This window comes from Adiantum capillus-veneris, chromosome 11 (genome assembly GCF_014529385.1).
Source record: "Adiantum capillus-veneris isolate H3 chromosome 11, ASM1452938v2, whole genome shotgun sequence".
In the NCBI taxonomy this organism is placed as follows: Eukaryota; Viridiplantae; Streptophyta; class Polypodiopsida; order Polypodiales; family Pteridaceae; genus Adiantum; species Adiantum capillus-veneris.
In genome coordinates this window covers 148482630-148506123 of record NC_140941.1, presented here as the reverse complement: position 1 = coordinate 148506123, position 23494 = coordinate 148482630, and positions in this window count along the sequence as shown.

Sequence of the window (23494 nt, the reverse complement as noted above, 5' to 3'; positions counted from 1 at the left end):
TTCGGGTCTTCAACCCCTGCAGCCAGAGCCTGAGATGTGTAGGACATGAAATAGGGGGCTCTGAGTGCTTGGCACCCATACCCAATGCCAAATACGCGTAGAGCAAACTGTTTCTCAATCAGAATTAGTATTTCTGCGTTTAGTGGGAGGGGGTGCCCACCACACAATCTTGTAATAACTTTCATTGCAAACAGTGGGAACTTGCATTGTCATCGGAGTATTCCTTGTGGTATATTATGATCTACATAAAAATAGTAATGAATTTATGGGCCGTAAGTGAGATGAGTACAATTGCCAAGTACTTGAATTGTTTCTACAAACCTTTTTGTGGTTGAAACGCCCGATGTAGTAAGACAACGTCGCATCCTTGCCTCTGACTCTAGTGACAAGTCCTTGTCGTGAGCCTCCCGCTCTTCTAAGGAAACTATCGTCATACACTAGCACATGTCAACAAAAAAAATGATCATGATATTTTATCATTGGTCCATCTCCAATACCATCTGAATGCACGACAAAAGTTACCATCTGATTCTCGTCCATTTCCAGCATCGACCTCCCCGACTGACTATTCATTACCTGATCTCTGGGTGCCACGGGCCTACCCATGTTTTCCAAGCCAAGTTGTTTTGTTGTCGATTCAAACTGCTCATCTGTTGGCAAATTGGCCTCTCCGTACTTCACTTTATTGAATGTATCTTTGATCAATTGCCACCCTGAAGTGAACTATGAGTCGTGGAAAACTGTGTCAGTAATAAGATGTTGGTCCACTCCATCATCATCCACAAACCCATGTCTGCCTCACAAAAATTCACAATTGTAGCTAGGCAGTAGTCCTCCCGTATATTGAGCTCATGCATGATATCTGTGAACAGAACATAGTGGGTGTCGCCCGCCATAGCAAAGCTGGGAGCGCAATTCAGAGGCAAAGTCACTTCCTTACTTGGACTTTCTTGCTTGCACCCTATTGCTGCATCCGTAAGAGAAGCAAGAGTAAAACCCGCATCAAATGTTTCCTTTAGTACCTCTACCCACTCTTCTTCTGGGTCGAACTGCACCTCCACATCCTCTACCTCTTCCTCCGGTGCCAATGGACAACTATAGAAAGTTGTTGACCGGGAAGTCTCTGACTCACCATCCGTTTGCAAGTATAAGTAATAGACAAACCCGTGGTAGAATTCCACTAAGCAACACTTTTTGAAGTGCTTCATACACATGTCTTGTACAAGCAGTGCATTGGAGGGACACTTTTTTAGACAACGATTTAGTCTCCTTGAAGCACTCTTGTCAGGGTCAAGGTCGGTTGGGTGCACATATCTCATGCCATCAAATGTCATGGAATTGTCACAAGTGACTGCCTCATACTATTGCAAATGGGTTTTTTTGTAGGTACTCAAATGAGCAATCTATAATCCTCTTTATAGAAAACTCTACATTAAACATTCCTGATAGTCCTGGTGCACAGTGATGAGCACGAGCGTTGTATAAGAACGTGAATAGTTTTTCTTCACATGTATCCTCGCTCACAACGTCTGTCTCCAGGACTATGATCCCCATGACTGAAAGAAAAAGCAAGCCAAAACTATTTGGTGTCATAACCAAGCGAATATTGAGCCTCGAGTACCCCTCAAGGTCTTTATTCGCTTGATTATGTCCCGTGCGCTAATGTCATAAGAGGTGACGTCACTTCAGTCAGAACCAAGTGAATAGGGGCCCCAAGAATCTCTGAAGGGCCCTATTCGCTTGGTTCTGTCCCGTGCGCTAATGTCATAAAAGGTGACGTCACTTGAGCCAGAACCAAGAGAATAGGGGCCCAAGAATCTCTTAAGGGCCCTATTCGCTTGGTTCTGACCCAAGCATTCGGAACATGTAGATAAGAATAGAGCATTTAATGTTATCAGTGATAGATATATAGGCCTACTCACTCACTATGCCCAAACTCAGGCACGGTCACATAAGGAGTGATAATTCCAACCATGCGGTGCGAGACTTTTAATCTTACCCTAACGCAGTGGCTTCGGTGTGCACACAGTTAACAACACACAGGAAGGGGAGAGAGACAGGGAGAAAGAACTTGTCTTTGCAATATCCAATGGAGCCGAGTTGGATGGTGATGTCACAGGCCGCCAACAGCAAGAACCAGAAGGTGGCGATGGCGATGGCGACGCAGCAACAAAGGACTCAACCCAGTGGAGGTCGCTCAACATAGGATCACGAGAGGTGGCCAAGGGGAAGAACGCAAAAAGGCAAAGGCAACGGCGATCTGTTTGTTCTACTTGGAGATGGAGATGGCGACTGCAAGGGCGATCGGCGTTTGACTCTAAACGCAGGATCACGAGAGCTAACCAAGGGGAAGAGCATAGAAAAGGCAAAGGCAACGGCGATCTGTTTGTTCCACTTGGAGATGGAGATGGCGACTGCAAGGGCGATTGGCATCTGTCTGACTCTAAATGGTCACTCAGAAAAGGCATGTGGGCTGCGCTCACAAGGACATGCAGTAATAAATGGTGTCAGATTCCCATGCAGTACGATTTACCAACCACAATCTCAGGTGTAATCATGCGCATAAGTGAAGTTGTCACCCTCGCCGAGGTAAGCATTCTAAGTTTAGAGGTAGTACCCCTGCCAAACATTTCAACTATACTCTCGCCCCGCTCTTCTGCCTCTTTTCGCGTCCTCTACTGCCCATCATTTTAACTAACTCTACCCCCATCAACGCTACGCGGTAAGCAAACCATCCCAACTCTTTTTGCGCATCTCCTCTTACTCTCGTTCATCCTTTTGTTACTCCTGTTCTGCAGTGCTTTAGTGACACACAACTCTACACACAGTGAAGAGGTATGCTACTACCCTTTTGTGCACTTGTATTTTGTGTAGTCAGTACCAAGCAAATAAGGGAAGGTAAACCCTGTTTGCTGCACCTGTTCGCTTGGTACTGACCATCGTCTTTACCATAGGATGTTTGCTTTTATACTTTTCTGAGGTTAGTACCAAGCAAATAAGGGAAGGCCACTTTGTTCGATGCACCTGTTTGCTTGGTACTAACCTCAAAAAATATAAGTGATGTCTGCTAGTACATAGGTCAGTACTAATCAAATAAGGGGAAGGTAAACCCTGTTTGTTGCGGGTTTAGGGTTTTTTTACCAAATACGCGTTTTGGATTTATAAGGGAACTGCAAAATTACAACTTAACACCCATGTAGGGGGTTTTGAGTTAGAAAACACTAGGGACATGCGCAAAGGCCAAGTTTTAGAGTTAACAAAAAGTGGTGTACTAATTTTCGGGGGTTTAGGGTTCGCAATAACCAGTTAGAATTTAATCCTTTTCCTTCACAGCCAGACTATCTCTTCCTGAAGCTTGTTGGCATAGTTAAGGGCTTCCTCATATTTACTGGCTAGCTCAAGCACTTCATCCTTCATCTCCTGTAGCCAATTATAGATAGCATCCAAAGAGCCATTCTCGGCGAGCAATCACTACAGGTCTTCAGGCCTTCTTGCTTCCAGAGAGTCTTTGAGGATTGAGACTCTGTGGCCTGACGATTAGCATTTGTTCCAGCTTGAGGCTAGCATCCTGCACAAAGCATTTAGCAAATAAGATCTTCAAACTAGGAGCTTGGAAATTGGGAGCAAAAAGGAAAGAATTACTAGCGGCTTACCTCGAGGATTGACTCCCGTGTTGACAGCAGCCACTCCCGGGCTGTGTCGATCGAGAACACTAAGGGTACCATCGGGGGAGGGCTAAGGGGGGATCTCATGAGGAGGGCCCGAATGCGGTCCTGCTGGCGCTGCGGGAGTATCCCTTGGAAAGGCATCACCACTATCCTAAGCTTCCTATAGTTGCTCTGCGAAACCTTGAGGGAGGTTCTGAAAAAACTGTTGGTTAAATAGACTAGATGGACATGATGAAAAGCAGAGCATGGGTTCTGGCTGATGAGTGGTCTGTGAGGGGTGGTACCGCCATGCGGTTTCATGAGAGGTAGACGTGGGAGGGAGAAGCAATGGTACCACCCCCCTAGATTAGGGGAGGTGATGGGAGGGAATGACATGACAGTTAGGACCGCATGGACTTAAACGTCTCCTTCACATTGGTATTTTGTTGCAGGGGATGCAAACCTGTTCACTTGCTATTACACTTTTCTGAGGTCATTACCAAGCGAATAAGGCAAGGAAAACTCTTTCCGATGCACCTGTTCGCTTGGTACTGACCTCAGAAAATATAAGTGATGTCTGCTATTACACTTTCCTGAGGTCAGTACCAAGCGAATAAGGGAAGGCAAACTCTTTCCGATGCACCTGTTCAATTGGTACTGACCTCAAAAAATATAAGTGATGTATGCTATTACACTTTTCTGAGGTCAGTACCAAGCGAATAAGGCAAGGAAAACTCTTTTCGATGCACCTGTTCGCTTGGTACTGACCTCAGAAAATATAAGTGATGTCTACTATTACACTTTTCTGAGGTCAGTACGAAGCGAATAAGGGAAGGAAAACTCTTTTCGATGCACCTGTTCGCTTGGTACTGACCTCAGAAAATATAAGTGATGTCTTCTATTACACTTTTCTGAGGTAAGTACGAAGCGAATAAGGGAAGGCAAACTCTTTCCGATGCACCTGTTCGCTTGGTACTGACCTCAAAAAATATACGTGGTGTCTGCTATTAGACTTTTCTGAGGTCAGTACCAAGCGATGCACTTGTTCGCTTGGTACTGACCTCAGAAAATATAAGTGATGTCTGCTATTACTATTTTCTGAGGTCAGTACCAAGCGAATAAGGGAAGGCAAACTCTATTCGATGCACCTATTCGCTTGGTACTAACCTTTTCTGAAATCTTAAGTCCCTTGTCCTAACAAATGAAATGTTGTTTTGTGTTATGCTGTTTGTAGAGATGCCTCATGCAAAGGCCACGCCTAGGAGGGAAACATGTGAATCTTTGAATGCTCAAGCAATAAGACGCCGATATGAGGCGCACAGAGGTGTACTGCAAGAGCTGCACATGATAGAACAACACGTTCAACCTGATATTCCATGTCTCCCTTTCCAGTGAGTAGTGCGAGAGATTTGCGAGCAATGGAGAGTCCGCATACGATGGGCCAGCAGTGCACTACTCTGCCTTCAAGAAATTGCAGAAGACTACCTCATTGAATTCTTCAACGATGGATATATTCTGGCTGCCCATGCACACCGCGTTACTATCATGCCGCGGGATTTTGATACTCTTCGGAGGCTGTGTTTCCGCTACGATGGGCTGCTTCAGCCAGTGCCTTTCCGGGATAGTAGAACCATGGATATTATCAACATCCCCCCTCTCCATCCTTGTGCATGACAGATAGAGCCGTCTAGGCCTGAGACAAACAACAAAAGGACCCGATCACGGATCGAGAGAAATGACACAAATGGGCAGGCTAAGATAGCCGCAGAGGGGCATGAGCAAGCCAGAGTGGACCCCGAGGCATTCATGGAAGATACAGAGACAGTTATGGAGGAGCTAGCTAGACACCAAAATGAGCAAGTCATAGAGGATTCGCAGCTAGTAAGGACTGATGAGGGGCAAGAGCAGGCCAAGGTGGACCTTGAGGCATTTATGGAGGAACCAATATTGAAGGAAAATGATCCAGAGCCTATGCCTATTAGGGAGGAGCCTAAGGCAGCAAGGGAGCCAGCTCAAGAAAGGCAAGGGCAAGGCTGTGCATCACAAGGTCCATCCAACGTATCAGATGAGTCAATTATTTTAGAGCAAATCAACGAAGAGAATGAAGAGGAGTTGCAAGTTCTCCTTAGCGCAGCACCTCTGCATGCACAGATACTACTACCTCGAAGGTCAGAGGAGGCCTGCATTTTCAACCTCGATCAACAAGACTTCCTGTGCATGTGCAGTTTCTCCAACTCCAACACAACGAATGAGGTTGTCAACGTTGCTTTGTGGTAATTCTCAGGCTCTTTAAAAGTCACGTTTGGTTCATTAAATAGGTCTCTACCGAGACATGGGTCAATACCAAGTGAGACAGTGGCTTATGGAATTAAATAGTGGTACTACTCGCTCGGTATTGAACCATGTCTTTGCGGCAGTCGTCAAGTTTTTCTTTATAAGTCATGCTTGATTCATTAAATGGCTCACTACCGTTGAGACATGGGTCAATACCAAGCGAGTTATTGGCTTATGGAATTTGATAGCTGCCCCACAGGCTCGGTACTGACTCAGGGGTTTGTGGCAGTGGACAGCCTGTTGAAATACCTTAAGTCTAATCTTTGCCATTGGTACGCTATCTCGCTTCTGCCCCCTGAGGTTCAAGACAAAGTATACGTAAGAGATCCGTTGATATCGCCTTTGCTGCAGAACAACTCAATTTCCTTTTTGAGTCTGATTAGCTGGTTTAGCAGAGTCAACTTTGATCTAGAGCGCTTTCTAGTCACTGCATACAATCAATCGTGAGTTTTTTCTTGCCTTATAAAAACCATGTTGCATTTAAAATCTTTCTCCTCATCTTTGATGGTGTCTTTGTAGTGATCATTGGAGTCTGATGTTATTTGACATGGAAGCTAAGATTGTTTACTACGCAAACTCCGGGAAAAGAAAGGCGTTTCACGGTCGTGTAAAAACATAAGGCCCATCTGGGTACATTTGGAAGTAGTGTCTCTTTGTAATGTGTTGCTAACTCAAGTGGTTATGTATGTAGTGCCGTGAAAAAACTTGTATGCTATGTAGAGCATGTTTTGTTAGAACATGATCTAGGAAATACCATCCGGCATGAACGGGTAACCATGCCCATGCAGACTGATGACTATAGATGTGGCTGGCGAACCTGTTTGAATGCCCTGTTGCTCCTCAGTCAAATTATGGATGTACTGAACATAAGTAATCGTGTTGTTTCATTGTTTGCTGCAACATTTGTATGAAGCAACAAACATTTGTATCACGCTTCTACAGGAACTTCAATTACATAACTACACCCCCAACGATGTGCAACATTTTTCTGTAATGGCCATCCAACATATTATAATCTCGGTAAACAGACGCACAAGAGAGGAAGGGGCGAGAGCTAAGGAGTTCGAACAGGCTCGCATTAACGAAATGACGCAGCGCTACAATCAAACTCAAGAAGACGTTCAAAATATGGAAGAAGCAATAAATCACTATTATACGCCACAGAAGTAGAGGAATGGGCTACACGTCGATGGCAAGAGCAAGAATAGAGGGAAGCTTCACAGGTGCAAGATGCATGGGAAGCCATGGAAGAGGCCCATGATTTCGAGCGACACGAAAGGATGCCCGAGACCAGCGTCCCCAGAGGCAGAAGTAGCAGCAACTGGAGCAAAGGGTAGGGGAGCAACCGGAGCAGAGGGCAAGGGACCACTGGTGGCAGCAACCGGGGGAGAGGACAGGGGACGAGTGGCACAAACTGGGGAGAGGACAATAGCAGGGAGAGGGAGCAATTTACTTGTATAAATCTTGACAGAAACAATAGAATATATAAAGTTTTGAGACAATGAAAATGTACATTTTTGAAACATTGTTTGACCGCCACAAAATGTCTCTGCATTAGTCATTTTGAAGAGTACATCATGGTTTGCATGGCATCAAAGCTCTTTGCATGCACAAGGTATGTGACCTAGCTTCCGGTGGAAGCAATTAAGTGAAGTGTATTTGTGAGTGACTCCTTGCACAATTTTGTTTTCTCCTTGCGTCTTGGAATCTGAAAAGAAGAAAAAGTTAGATTCTGTCTTAATGTATTAAAGAGAATCAAAATTCATCGATTTAGTAAGCACCTTTCTATTGTTGAGACTGAATGCATACAATTCCGGCAAAAGTGGAAGTTCTTCACATGTAAGATCTACCCTGAGCTGTGCAAGAGTTGTGCTTGACATTTTCTCCATCACAGTAAGTAGGCTGTCTCAAAAGTAGAGCTCCATTGATGAAGGTTTGTTCTCGAGGCTATTCTCTGTATCTTGGTCGAGTGGAATAAGCTGCCCACTAAGAAGATGATATCTAGTGTAGTAAAACGACACTAAGAAATTTTGAGAGCTTATAATGAACTTGCAAATTATGGACTTCTTTTACAAAATACAAATTTTTCTCTGTGATTGTTTCCTATCCCAATTATCATCTAAAAATTCCAAACAGCTCTCAGACTTGCAAATGAACATTGTTGCGGTAGTTCTTATTTGCTCATCGAAGAAAAAATCTACAAACACTTCAAGAGGCATAAATAGTGCGAGCCAAACTATTTTTGTGGCAATTGAATACTTGAGGGACTTTTGTATATCCTGAAACAACTTATTCCTAAAGCTTTCACTAGTTTGCGAAGCTGGCAAGGACTAATCCTTGTTGTCAAAGGATGGAAGTGACAAAGGAGCTACACGACCCCAACCAATGGAAGTTCTCGGTTCCACATATGCCATATCATAAAAGAAAATTCCATTATCTGCAAGTTCGTTGTGTTGTCTTCCTCGGTACATTTGCTCACCAATAAATGCATGGTAAGCATAAAAAATCCCAACTATGCTCTCAACTGATTGCCAATCTGTCCTATTCGATGAATAAATATCTGAAACATACCAAAGATGATGTCCACCACTTGACCTTCAAATATAATGATGCACTAAGCGAGATGCTCAAAATAACTTACAGTTGGGTCGATGCCTTGGAAAACTTGGAGGAGATGCCATGCAACCTTAAGTTTGCATATGCTGGAAAGCATGTTGTATGAGGACCTCTTTCACCCGCTTGCTTTGTGCACACACTTTAAACTCTTTAACTTGTCCCTTGAAAGCCTCCACAAAATCATTGTGTTGCCTCCTCTTCCTCCTCCTAGTTTGCAGTAGAACCCAACTTCCGATAGTTATTCGAGATGGTATCCATGTTTGATCATCTATAGTATAACTGTTAAAAATGCTAACAGAGTCAATGGTAGTGCTAGGCCTTCGAGAAGTAGTCATGGTGTGCAGTAGAATACACAAAAAGGTTAGCACAAATATGAAAAAAGGAAGAAGTTTTGAGAGGGAAGTAGAGCTACTCAAAGTCATATTTCGGCGGGAACAAAGATACTAGATAGAGTCTTCAATGAAAGTTCTGAAATTCCTCGGTACAGAGTTAGTACGACTTACGCCATTTATGCCTTGAAAGCGTGAAATTTTGCAATTTGATGAACAAAAATAATATTTCCTCCCTTTAAAAAAAAAAAATTGACTCCAAAATGTCGATTTTCAACGTAATGTTAGCCTCTTCCTCATTGGTCGAGCGCCACTCTCTCTCTCGAACTGAAAGGCCCAAAAGTGAGTCCAACTTTCTCCTAATGGGGACATGCTTGAGGGGTATACTCTCCCACACACACTCACACACTCTCATTGTGTGAAGTGCAAAATGCAAGAGCTCCATCTCCTTCTCCAAGCTAGTAGAGAAGTTGAGAGCCTACACCAACACTCTTGGATATGGAATGCAAATCCAACCAAGAGCCATGCTTCAATGCTTACGTTTGCCATCTTCTCCATCTTCATTACTATGCTATGATGTATGCTAGCAAGAAGAGTGATGATAAGTGAGGAACTAATTCTTTCTCCTATGAAATGTTTCTTCTTCCTCTTCCCTATCCTCATTCCCTGCTAGCTTTCTCCACCTTGGAAGGTGTTTGAGGCCTTGGGACTGAGGCTTGGGATAGTTAATGATTTCCACAAAGTTTATGTTATGCTCATGATGCATGAAGCTTTCCATCTTCATTGCATTACCTAGGTCATAAGGAACACAAAGACTGTATCGTACCAAGTCTCTCTTGATGGGAGAAACTATAATGCAAATGCATATTGGAGGGGGGACCGGCTCCACATAAATCCGGTCCTCAATTGTTGTCATGTTCTCTAAAATCTCTCTCTTGCAAAAGTATTGTTCATGCTAAGTTAACTAAATGCTATGTTTATGTTGCTACTATTAATCAAGTTCACCCTCTATGCTCACAAAGTAATTCCACAAAAATGCTTCTTCTAATTTCCACTACTCTCAAAGTTCATAGGCTATTTCCATTACATTGATATCAGAGCATTTGGTTTTTCTTTTCTTGCTTAAGAAGAGATGTCCTTAAGTAGCCTATAAATGGTTGATTTTGTCAATTATATTAGGGTAAGTGGGATTGGGATCTATTATTGGTTTTGTTGAGCCCACTATGTGGGATATGGTGCACACCTCGGGAGCTTTGGACTTAATAAGACTTGCCTATGGATTTATCATTATTGACCCATAAGAAGTCCAAAAGGAGCTAGCCCTCAACAATTTTGCAATATTAAGACCCACTCCACTACTCTCTATAATTAGCCACTTCGAGCTGTGGGTGTAGATTCTTAAGTGCCGATTTTCAAAGGCTAAGAAGAGTGGCAACTAAGGTTTTGAATTGCCAAAGCATACACTAAGTAAGTACACAAATTTTTGTTGATATGGCTGACAATAACCAAGAGAGTAGAATGAACATTGATAACTTTGATTTTGCACATGAAGGTGCTAATGATGATGCCCCCATGTTTGTCAATTATCTTGTTACTAGGTTGCAGTAAGCTATGGACAACCCTGCTTTGCAAGCTGAAGTTACTCAATAACTTCATGCTTATGGGATTACCCTTCCTCTCCAAGAGGAGAGACAGCTTAGGAGGCCTCTTGAAGAGACCCCCAAAATAAGACTCTCTCCCATACAAGAGGAGGAATGCAAAGAGCAAGAAAGTAATGAAACTTTAAGTCTTCTCAAGATGTGGCTCCACGAAGATGACGGTCTAGATGATCGCCAACTCTTCCCAAGAGGAAACGATCAAGACACAGTCCTTTTCCTCATCACTCTGAAAGGGAAGAGAGAAAACAAAGAAAGAAAAGGGCAAGAAAGAGGTCACCCTCTTCTCCCTCTTCTTCACCTTCCTCCTCTTTCAACAAAATCTTTAGCTATTCTCCTAGAGAATACAAGAGAGAAGGACATCGCAAATCATACCCTGCATGGCGAAGGTCACAAAATCTCAAGAAGTTCAAAGAGGGAGGATAGAGTATCTATTTTCTCACCTATGATGGCTCCTTTGGTGCCACCGACAAAGTATTGGCCTTCATCCAACAATTTGATGCGGCCTTTGGAGACAAGGGCTTCACAGAGTCCTCCAAGCTACGTAGTGTAGCTATGCACTTCTAGAAATTGGCTCGTCAATGGTGGGATATCCTTCAAGGCAACGGCAAAGCCCCAAAGATCGCATGGAAAACTCTACGAATTTCCATCATGAAGCAATTCCTTGCAAGCAATAGAAAGGACAAAGTGCTCATTAAATGGTGCAGTTAATTTGAAGCTTCTCTCTCATAAATCTATCCACAAATATGTAGACAAGTTTTGGGATTTACATCTCAATGCTACCATCTTTCAAAATATAGACTTTGCCGAGCAAAAGCAAAAATTTTGTGTGGGACTACGTACTTGAAGAGATGACCGAGTATGTCAACTCCCAACGGCCTGGTTCTAGTATTACCGAAGTAATCTACCACACTATGGTTGCTTCACGCATCAATTCCCAACAAGGGGCTAGACGAAATGTCAAGCCCATGGAAAACAAAGACAAAAATGATTCAAAGGATAAAACCAATACCCAAAATGTTTCCCAAGAAGACCATATTAGGTATTTTGGTAAAAATCTCACATTATGGGAATCTCCAAATCGACCGAATTCATGTAATTTGGGAATTTTCCACTTAAAGTGGGAAAAATTGAGGTGTGTGGCTAGTAAATAAAGTGAAAATCTCATAGGATTGTGGTGTTGATAAACACCAAAAGTCAAGAGGATGTACAACACATGGATTTGAATAATAACTATAAATTACATAAAACAAAGGAAGATACAAAAAAGATTTTGTTTACAAATTGACTAGTATAGTCACAATAGAAGCTCCACATAATTCTACTCCACATTTGATACCATATCTGAACTTTGATCCAAGTGTGGCTGATGTGCACGAGTGAGGCCTTCTTTGGCTTTTAGAGCATGTCTTTCTGGAATCTTTATTCTAGAAAATGGTCCTTCTTTGTTGGGTCTCCAGGACCAAACAATTGCATCTATAGTTTCCCACACTTGTGGGTCCTTATAGTTGACAGCCCAATAACCCTTCCAACAATTACTGTAAGCTTGAGTATCTGTCATCCCACTTTTTCTCGCGCAAGGTGCCCAATATTGAATCAAGATTTTTCTGTAGTTTGGTGATGTAGGCTCATTATCAATGTCAGATAAAGCCATTGCAAGCCACACTGGATAGATTTCTGTGTCACTCGGAACAAGCATAAGAAAGTCACCTTGGTGCACATCAGACATAGGGTCAAACTCTTCCCTTGGCCTATCTCGTTGAGGCCCACAAAAATGATCATTCAACTCTTCAAGGCCTAGGAATCTTTCTGCTCCTTGTTGCAAATTCATTGTAGTGCTTTGTAGATGAGAATATTCTTGAGTTTTTGGCCAAAACATTTCATACAAGACTCCCTCTGATATGATTGCTTTTCCAATCTCTTCAATTACCTTACTCCAATAATCTATCACGGGTCTATAATATCGCGGAATACTTGAACCATTCCCTAAATTTTTCCAAAATTTTATATAGTTCTTTAGCCCCAAAATGACTTCTTCGTGGGCCTTGACATACTCCGCCATTTGTACTAGAGGTGGATCTCCATGTGGTAACATTGGCTTGCCTTCTGTGTCTGTTTTCCAAAGGCAAATACTTCCACTCCAACTTGATACACCTACATGTGCCTTATATTGCATCATTGGTGTCTCATCTTGCATAAAGAACCTGAACTGAAGCGGTTTGGAATGTCCAACAAGTATGTCTTGTCCATCACAAAGATAGCCATCACAATATTGCTTGAAATCAGGGATCTTTGTGAGAAAAAATGGAGCTGGAGATGAAGATGAGCTGTTTCGTAATGTATCCATCAAATGTGGCAAAGTATAGGTTTGTGTAACTCTCAACTTCTCTGAAAACCTACTAAACATGGCGTCTATGTCCTCATGTGTATGCCCAACCATTAAAAATCCCAGCTGGATGGTTTTGAAAACACCCCTTGCAACAAGCATTGACAAATAGGCAAATAAGTATCGATTTTTGTTTTCCCCTGCACAATTATCCAATTGTAGCAACAAGTTCTCTGGCAATCTGCGAAATGTTGACCCCAATTCCTCTTCTGCAATTTCTGACGACTGCACAATGGGCTCTTTTCCATCACTCAAGTTATGGTAGTCCAAAGCATCCCTTGAGTTCAAAGCATGTAGTAGTGAAATATTGCTCCTTGGAAGTCCATTTGTTACTAGATCACCAAGAGGATGCTTATCTATCCTCTCGAGGTTATGTAAACAATTAGCAATTGAGCCAATTGTAAGATTTGGATCAGCTGGCCACAAACCATTCAAGACAAAGTGTCCGTAATGACCTTCTCCATGTCCATGAGTGATCATGCCAATCAATGCCACCTGCAGATTATATCCTGAATCCACACCCTTGGGAACAATGCGTAATCTAGGAATGGCAGTCTTCTTTTGATCCATCTTATCATGGATTATGCATACATATTTTTGTGGTTGAGTTTCTGAATACGTGCGCCATGCATAATATAGGCTTCTGCAACTCTTTTGTTGTGCCATGTGAACTTCTCTCTCCCTCAAGAGAAGAGCTCTCTCTTCAAGAGAAGGTTTAGCTTCTAACCTTGCCTTGATTGAGCTACAAATATTGCACTTAGAGAACTCACTCGTCTTTGTTAAAGTGACATGTGGGTACTCTTTGTTCCAAATTCTACCAAAAGAAGATTGGGATAGCTTCTTCTCATAGCCCATTTGGTCAAGTGTCGTGTTGATTTCACATAAAATATCCACTTGTTTGTATGTTGATGGAATCACCAATTGAGTCTCTCTTGAGCCATCTAGCAGTGTTCTACTTCTATGTGGCATTTTCTCAGAGTTATTTTTCACAAACTCGTTTAGTAGTGCTCTTGCTAAACTAGTATGTTGAAGTCCCCTTCTCAATGTACATGTGTTCCCATGTACATATTGGCGCACACCATTTTCAAAGTTCTCCTTGTATCGATAAAATGATGTCTTTGGTATTCCATGTAGCTCATACCATGCTCTACAACAAACAATAGAGCCATTTAGCCTGAATTGGTATCGTGACTTCTCATCTTTCTGATAACATATAGAAAGAACATCATAAACATAATTAGTGCGTGATTTTTGAGACTCTCCCCAAAATTGTTGTCGTAACCTTGTCACCATATCACGATCTGCAAATTGGCAGCATTTTTGTGCACAACAATCAATGCATGATACCCTTTGAATTGATTTGTTTGAAAGGTAAAAAGTCGAAGCTGGTGCTGCTTTTGATTTTTGAGTCCTGTTCATGAAAGTGTATCGTCTCTTCCTTGACAACTGGACAACATTACTCCCATCAAGTTTTTTTCCAACATTGCCATCGTTGGATACATCCTCATATGTAGCATGCATGCCATCAACAGGAACAAAGCGTTGTAATGGGCTCCCATTCAACATTGTTGTCTGCTTGATGGGCCACTTTAGCAAAGTGATGCTACCCACTTCAACCACATCATGAATGCTTGCATTTTCTCTTTCAATACCCACACCCACACAATCAGGACCAAGTTCCTGAAAGTTGACATAATCATGTGGAAATACATATAAGATGGTCCCTTCATTCATGGTTTGCATCATTGTGTCATCTTTTAAAAGGACCCTCTGATTTCTCCAAGACTCTCGAATCATTGCTTCAAATTCTGGGCTTGTCATAGGTATTGCATCTGTAACTAGAGGATCAGAATGATCATGTTCTTCATCACCATTGTAGCTTTCGTGTGGATCAATTAAGTTCCCATTTAATACAAAAGATTGCAAAAGAAGCTTTGACCATCGAACAGCACTCCATAATGAGCCTTGGAGAGATGAAGTATCCATTGTAGGAAAAGGTAGGACCACATCCTTCAAGCATTCCTCCACTAGTATGGAGACATTTCCCAGCCCTATCTTTGTACCACCACAAGTGGAATCTAGATCTGTTCTACACACACAACCAATACCAACGATTTCATTGTCAAGTATCATATGTACTTTCTCCCCAGATTCAAAGTCCATCCTGTAAGTAAAAAGATTACATTGTTAAATCCATAGTTATAGAAAAATACTCTTCAAACCAAAAATCATGCTACAACATGAAAAAGGTTTGCATAGGTTGGACAAGTGGTGAACCTTGAGACCAAATCCTCCTTGCTATATTAATGGAAGCAAGGTTGGACAAGTGGTGGACCTTGAAACCAAAGCCTCTTTGCTATATGAGAGCATAGGTTGGACAAGTGGTGGACCTAGTTGTAATACCCACTGCCACCTATCAACTACTATAGGACTATGCTTTCCAATGTCCAAGTATCCCTTGAGTCTTTCAAGGTTGAACACGTGGTGGACCTTGAAACAAAAATCCCCTTTCTATATCAGAGCATAGCTTGGACAAGTGGTGGACCTAGTTATAATGCCCAATATCCAAGGTGAAATACCTTAGGACTTTGCTACCTTGCTTGCCAATGTTTACGTAGCCCCTCATTTCTTTAATGGAAGTAAGGTTGGACAAGTGGTGGACCTTGAAACCAAAGCCTCTTTGCTATATAAGAGCATAGGTTGGACCTAGTTTTAATACCCACTGCCACCTATCAACTACTATAAGACTATGCTTTCCAATGTCCAAGTATCCCTTGAGTCTTTCAAGGTTGAACACGTGGTGGACCTTGAAACAAAAATCCCCTTTCTATATTAGAAAGGTTGAACACATGGTGGACCTTTAAACGAAAATCCCCTTTCTTTATCAGAGCATAGCTTGGACAAGTGGTGGACCTAGTTATAATGCCCAATATCCAAGGTGAAACACCTTAGAACCTTGCTACCTTGCTTGCCAATGTTTACGTAGCCCCTCATTTCTTTAATGGAAGCAAGGTTGGACAAGTGGTGGACCTTGAAAGCAAAGCCTCTTTGCGATATGAGAGCATAGGTTGGACCTAGTTGTAATACCCACTGCCACCTATCAACTACTATAGGACTATGCTTTCCAATGTCCAAGTATCCCTTGAGTCTTGCAAGGTTGAACACGTGGTGGACCTTGAAACCAAAATCCCCTTTCTATATTAGAAAGGTTGAACACATGGTGGACCTTTAAACGAAAATCCCCTTTCTTTATCAGAGCATAGCTTGGACAAGTGGTGGACCTAGTTATAATGCCCAATATCCAAGGTGAAACACCTTAGAACCTTGCTACCTTGCTTGCCAATGTTTACGTAGCCCCTCATTTCTTTAATGGAAGCAAGGTTGGACAAGTGGTGGACCTTGAAAGCAAAGCCTCTTTGCGATATGAGAGCATAGGTTGGACCTAGTTGTAATACCCACTGCCACCTATCAACTACTATAGGACTATGCTTTCCAATGTCCAAGTATCCCTTGAGTCTTGCAAGGTTGAACACGTGGTGGACCTTGAAACCAAAATCCCCTTTCTATATTAAGTGTTTTTCATATTTTCAACCATGATTTCTTTAATTTTGGCCGTGTGAATTGGTTAATTTTTTATATTGCTTTTGTTTTTTTTAATCCTATGATAAAACATGGACTTGTAGCATACGTGGCATTCTAATAAACCCTATCAAGATTAGGCACACAGAGAGCGCACGAGAAACGCACACAGAGAAAGCAGGCGAGCAGCAAAAACACAGAAAGCGCACACGGATCGCACACAGTTGGAGTATACGCGCGCGTAGAGGAGCAAGCTCGGCATCGTACACAACACACAGGTGGAGTGCACAGGATTGAAAGTTCGCGCACAAGACAAAGAAACAGCAGCGTACACAACGCTTTCCAGAAGGGCAGGATCGGGCAGTCTTCTCAGGAGACATTGCACACCTCACGAATAGAGAAAAAACAGGTATTTCTCTCTCTCTCACTCTCTGTCTTTCTCCATATAGAGAAGATGGTTCTCTGTAACTCTTCTTGCACACACACTCTCTCGTCAAAAGACAGAGATACATAGTTTAAACGTATCCCCGCACACATACACATATTCCCACACATCGTCTTCCTCTCTTCCACATACATAACCACAGTGAAATCTGTTATCTTGCTGTCTCTCTCTTGAAAATACATGCACATATTCCCACACATCGTCTTCCTCACTTCCACATACATAACCACAATGAAATCTGTTATCTTGTTGTCTCTCTCTTGAAAATACGTGCACATATTCCCATACATCGTCTTCCTCTCTTCCACATACATAAACACAGTGAAATCTGTTATCTTTCTCTCTCCTCTCTCTAAAAAACAGTTATTTATCTCTCTCTCTCTCTCTATCTATCTATCTCTGTATTTGCTATCTCTCTCTTGAAAATACATGCTCATGTATGTGTGCGTCTGTGTTATCTATGTGTATGTATGTATATTTGTGTTATTTCATTGTAATACTCATACATAATGCAGATACACAATTACACTTAATTACGATATGCACACATAGTATATATACATACATAAATATCACAAATAACTAACACATTGTAATACTAGTAAAATTGAATGGAAGACTTACTTGCGTGATCTGTTAAAGTCGATTCTTGTAGCGAGTTCTGGATGTATGCTGAGCTGATTTTCCTCTAATCCATTTGTAGATATGATTGTAACTTCTGTTTCTCAAAAATAGTAGTGTTGTTTAGTGATACACCTAATGGACATAAATGGTTTAAACTAGGACATGTAGACCAAAAATACGTGTATTTCTTTGGATGAATATATACACTTTTTGGTGACCCTTACCACAAGTGGTGGACCTTAAGACCAATGGACTATAAGGACCTCCAAACAATACCTTGTACACTCAATCCTTCTTGGTATCTAGGTTGGACAAGTGGTGGACCTTGTTCAAATTCTCTAACCACTCTCTCTAACATGGTGACATAATTTAGGTGTGATAAATTCATATCTATGCAAACTAATATCAGTTTAGGCTTGTTAATTTGAATTTGTTTGAATTTATGTACAATATAATGATTTGAGGTTTGCATATTTGAATTTAGGTGGTATAATGATATCTTTTTGTGGTAAACTTGAATTTAAAATCAATTTTGCGTAGAATATTTTAAATTTAAGTAGTAAAATTTAAATTTTTATAAAAAAGTTTGAATTTTAAAATTTGGGCGGGATAGTTTAAAATTTAGGCGGGATATTTAAGATTTGGGAGGGATATTTTAAATTTAGGCGGGAAGGTTTTGAATTTATAGCGAGATCTCCCTTACATAAGAGAGTATAGGTTGGACAAGTGGTGGACCTTCAAGCTAGAGCATCCATGCTACTGGACATGATAGGTAGGGAACCTAGTTGAATATTGTATGTATAATATATATGTAATAGATCTAGCTTGGACAAGTGGTGGACCTTGGAATAAAACCCCATGTAAAACATATCATGCACATTCCAAGTGGTCAAAAAAAATATCATTTAGAATATAGCCTTATAGGTTGGACAAGTGGTGGACCTTAACACCCAGATATTCTTCATATAATGACATAGCGTGGAAAACTGGTGAATCTTGAGACCAAACCATGCTACTAGCGATAATAGCTTGGACAAGTGGTGGACCTTGAAAGTAAACCCCCCATCTACGAAATATCGTGGGTTTAAGGTATTTCGATGGAGCCTAGCATCTTGGAGACATCGTGCATCTTGCTTCTCTTCATGTTTCAATGGAGCCTATCTTGGACAAATGGTGGAGCATCCTTCTCTCCATGTTTCAATGGACCCTAGCTTGGACAAGTGGTGGACCTTTACTTCTCTCTATTATTCAATAGAGTTAGCTTGGACAAGTGGTGGACCTTGGAACCAAACCCCCATTTAAAACCTATCATGGTCACTCCAAGTGGTGAGAAAGAATAACCTTTAAGATATAGCCTTATAGGTTGGACAAAGTGGTGGACCTTTACACGCGCATATTCTTAATTTAATGACATAGAGTGGAAAAGTGGTGAATCTTGAGACCAAACCACTCAGGCTTACTAGCAATAATAGCTTGGACAAGTGGTGGACCTTGACTGTAAACCCTTCATCTACGAATATCGTGGGTTAATGTTTTTCGATGGAGCCTAGCATCTTGGAGACATGGTGCACCTTGATTCTCCTCAATGTTTCAATGGAGCCTACCTTGCACAAATGGTGGAGCATCCTTCTCTCCATGTTTCAATGGACCCTAGCTTAGACAAGGGGTGGACCTTTGCTTCTCTCTATGTTTCAATAGAGTTAGCTTGGACAAGTGGTGGACCTTGGAACCAAACCCCCATGTAAAACCTATCATGGTCACTCCAAGTAGTAAGAAAGAATAACCTTTAAGATGTAGCCTTATAGGTTGGACAAGTGGTGGACCTTAACACCCACATATTCTTAATAAAAGTGGTGAATCTTGAGACCAAACCACTCAGGCTACTAGCAATAATAGCTTGGACAAGTGGTGGACCTTGAATGTAAACCCCTCATCTACGAAATATCGTGGGTTTAATGTATTTTGATGGAGCCTAGCATCTTGGAGACAGGTGCAGCTTGCTTCTCGTCATGTTTCAATGGAGCCTATCTTGGACAAATGGTGGAGCATCCTTCTCTCCATGTTTCAATGGACCCTAGCTTGGACAAGTGGTGGACCTTTGCTTCTCTCTATTATTCAATAGAGTTAGCTTGGACAAGTGGTGGACCTTGGAACCAAACCCCCATGTAAAACCTATCATGGTCACTCCAAGTGGTGAGAAAGAATAACCTTTAAGATATAGCCTTATAGGTTGGACAAGTGGTGGACCTTAACACGCGCATATTCTTAATTTAATGACATAGAGTGGAAAAGTGGTGAATCTTGAGACCAAACCACTCAGGCTACTAGCAATAATAGCTTGGACAAGTGGTGGACCTTGAATGTAAACCCCTCATCTACGACATATCGTGGGTTTAATGTTTTTCGATGGAGCCTAGCATCTTGGAGACATGGTGCACCTTGCTTCTCCTCATGTTTCAATGGAGCCTACCTTGGACAAATGGTGGAGCATCCTTCTCTCCATGTTTCAATGGACCCTAGCTTAGACAAGGGTGGACCTTTGCTTCTCTCTATGTTTCAATAGAGTTAGCTTGGACAAGTGGTGGACCTTGGAACCAAACCCCCATGTAAAACCTATCATGGTCACTCCAAGTGGTGAGAAAGAATAACCTTTAAGATATAGCCTTATAGGTTGGACAAGTGGTGGACCTTAACACGCGCATATTCTTAATTTAATGACATAGAGTGGAAAAGTGGTGAATCTTGAGACCAAACCACTCAGGCTACTAGCAATAATAGCTTGGACAAGTGGTGGACCTTGACTGTAAACCCCTCATCTACGACATATCGTGGGTTTAATGTTTTTCGATGGAGCCTAGCATCTTGGAGACATGGTGCACCTTGATTCTCCTCATGTTTCAATGGAGCCTACCTTGGACAAATGGTGGAGCATCCTTCTCTCCATGTTTCAATGGACCCTAGCTTAGACAAGGGGTGGACCTTTGCGTCTCTCTATGTTTCAATAGAGTTAGCTTGGACAAGTGGTGGACCTTGGAACCAAACCCCCATGTAAAACCTATCATGGGCACTCCAAGTAGTAAGAAAGAATAACCTTTAAGATGTAGCCTTATAGGTTGGACGAGTGGTGGACCTTAACACCCACATATTCTTAATAAAAGTGGTGAATCTTGAGACCAAACCACTCAGGCTACTAGCAATAATAGGTTGGACAAGTGGTGGACCTTGAATGTAAACCCCTCATCTACGAAATATCGTGGGTTGAATGTATTTCGATGGAGCCTAGCATCTTGGAGACATGGTGCAGCTTGCTTCTCGTCATGTTTCAATGGAGCCTATCTTGGACAAATGGTGGAGCATCCTTCTCTCCATGTTTCAATGGACCCTAGCTTGGACAAGTGGTGGACCTTTGTTTCTCTCTATGTTTCAATAGAGTTAGCTTGGACAAGTGGTGGACCTTGGAACCAAACCCCCATGTAAAACCTATCATGGTCACTCCAAGTGGTAATAAAGAATAACCTTAAGATGTAGCCTTATAGGTTGGACAAGTGGTGGACCTTAACACGCGCATATTCTTAATATAATGACATAGAGTGGAAAAGTGGTGAATCTTGAGACCAAACCACTCAGGCTACTAGCAATAATAGCTTGGACAAGTGGTGGACCTTGAATGTACCCCTCATCTACGACATATCGTGGGTTTAATGTTTTTCGATGGAGCCTAGCATCTTGGAGACATGGTGCACCTTGCTTCTCCTCATGTTTCAATGGAGCCTACCTTGGACAAATGGTGGAGCATCCTTCTCTCCATGTTTCAATGGACCCTAGCTTAGACAAGGGGTGGACCTTTGCTTCTCTCTATGTTTCAATAGAGTTAGCTTGGACAAGTGGTGGACCTTGGAACCAAACCCCCATGTAAAACCTATCATGGTCACTCCAAGTAGTAAGAAAGAATAACCTTTAAGATGTAGCCTTATAGGTTGGACAAGTGGTGGACCTTAACACCCACATATTCTTAATAAAAGTGGTGAATCTTGAGACCAAACCACTCAGGCTACTAGCAATAATAGCTTGGACAAGTGGTGGACCTTGAATGTAAACCCCTCATCTACGAAATATCGTGGGTTTAATGTATTTCGATGGAGCCTAGCATCTTGGAGACATGGTGCAGCTTGCTTCTCGTCATGTTTCAATGGAGCCTATCTTGGACAAATGGTGGAGCATCCTTCTCTCCATGTTTCAATGGACCCTAGCTTGGACAAGTGGTGGACCTTTGTTTCTCTCTATGTTTCAATAGAGTTAGCTTGGACAAGTGGTGGACCTTGGAACCAAACCCCCATGTAAAACCTATCATGGTCACTCCAAGTGGTAATAAAGAATAACCTTTAAGATGTAGCCTTATAGGTTGGACAAGTGGTGGACCTTAACACGCGCATATTCTTAATATAATGACATAGAGTGGAAAAGTGGTGAATCTTGAGACCAAACCACTCAGGCTACTAGCAATAATAGCTTGGACAAGTGGTGGACCTTGAATGTAACCCCTCATCTACGACATATCGTGGGTTTAATGTTTTTCGATGGAGCCTAGCATCTTGGAGACATGGTGCACCTTGCTTCTCCTCATGTTTCAATGGAGCCTACCTTGGACAAATGGTGGAGCATCCTTCTCTCCATGTTTCAATGGACCCTAGCTTAGACAAGGGGTGGACCTTTGCTTCTCTCTATGTTTCAATAGAGTTAGCTTGGACAAGTGGTGGACCTTGGAACCAAACCCCCATGTAAAACCTATCATGGTCACTCCAAGTAGTAAGAAAGAATAACCTTTAAGATGTAGCCTTATAGGTTGGACAAGTGGTGGACCTTAACACCCACATATTCTTAATAAAAGTGGTGAATCTTGAGACCAAACCACTCAGGCTACTAGCAATAATAGCTTGGACAAGTGGTGGACCTTGAATGTAAACCCCTCATCTACGAAATATCGTGGGTTTAATGTATTTCGATGGAGCCTAGCATCTTGGAGACATGGTGCAGCTTGCTTCTCGTCATGTTTCAATGGAGCCTATCTTGGACAAATGGTGGAGCATCCTTCTCTCCATGTTTCAATGGACCCTAGCTTGGACAAGTGGTGGACCTTTGTTTCTCTCTATGTTTCAATAGAGTTAGCTTGGACAAGTGGTGGACCTTGGAACCAAACCCCCATGTAAAACCTATCATGGTCACTCCAAGTGGTAATAAAGAATAACCTTTAAGATGTAGCCTTATAGGTTGGACAAGTGGTGGACCTTAACACGCGCATATTCTTAATATAATGACATAGAGTGGAAAAGTGGTGAATCTTGAGACCAAACCACTCAGGCTACTAGCAATAATAGCTTGGACAAGTGTGGACCTTGAATGTAAACCCCTCATCTACGACATATCGTGGGTTTAATGTTTTTCGATGGAGCCTAGCATCTTGGAGACATGGTGCACCTTGCTTCTCCTCATGTTTCAATGGAGCCTACTTGGACAAATGGTGGAGCATCCTTCTCTCCATGTTTCAATGGACCCTAGCTTAGACAAGGGGTGGACCTTTGCTTCTCTCTATGTTTCAATAGAGTTAGCTTGGACAAGTGGTGGACCTTGGAACCAAACCCCCATGTAAAACCTATCATGGTCACTCCAAGTAGTAAGAAAGAATAACCTTTAAGATGTAGCCTTATAGGTTGGACAAGTGGTGGACCTTAACACCCACATATTCTTAATAAAAGTGGTGAATCTTGAGACCAAACCACTCAGGCTACTAGCAATAATAGCTTGGACAAGTGGTGGACCTTGAATGTAAACCCCTCATCTACGAAATATCGTGGGTTTAATGTATTTCGATGGAGCCTAGC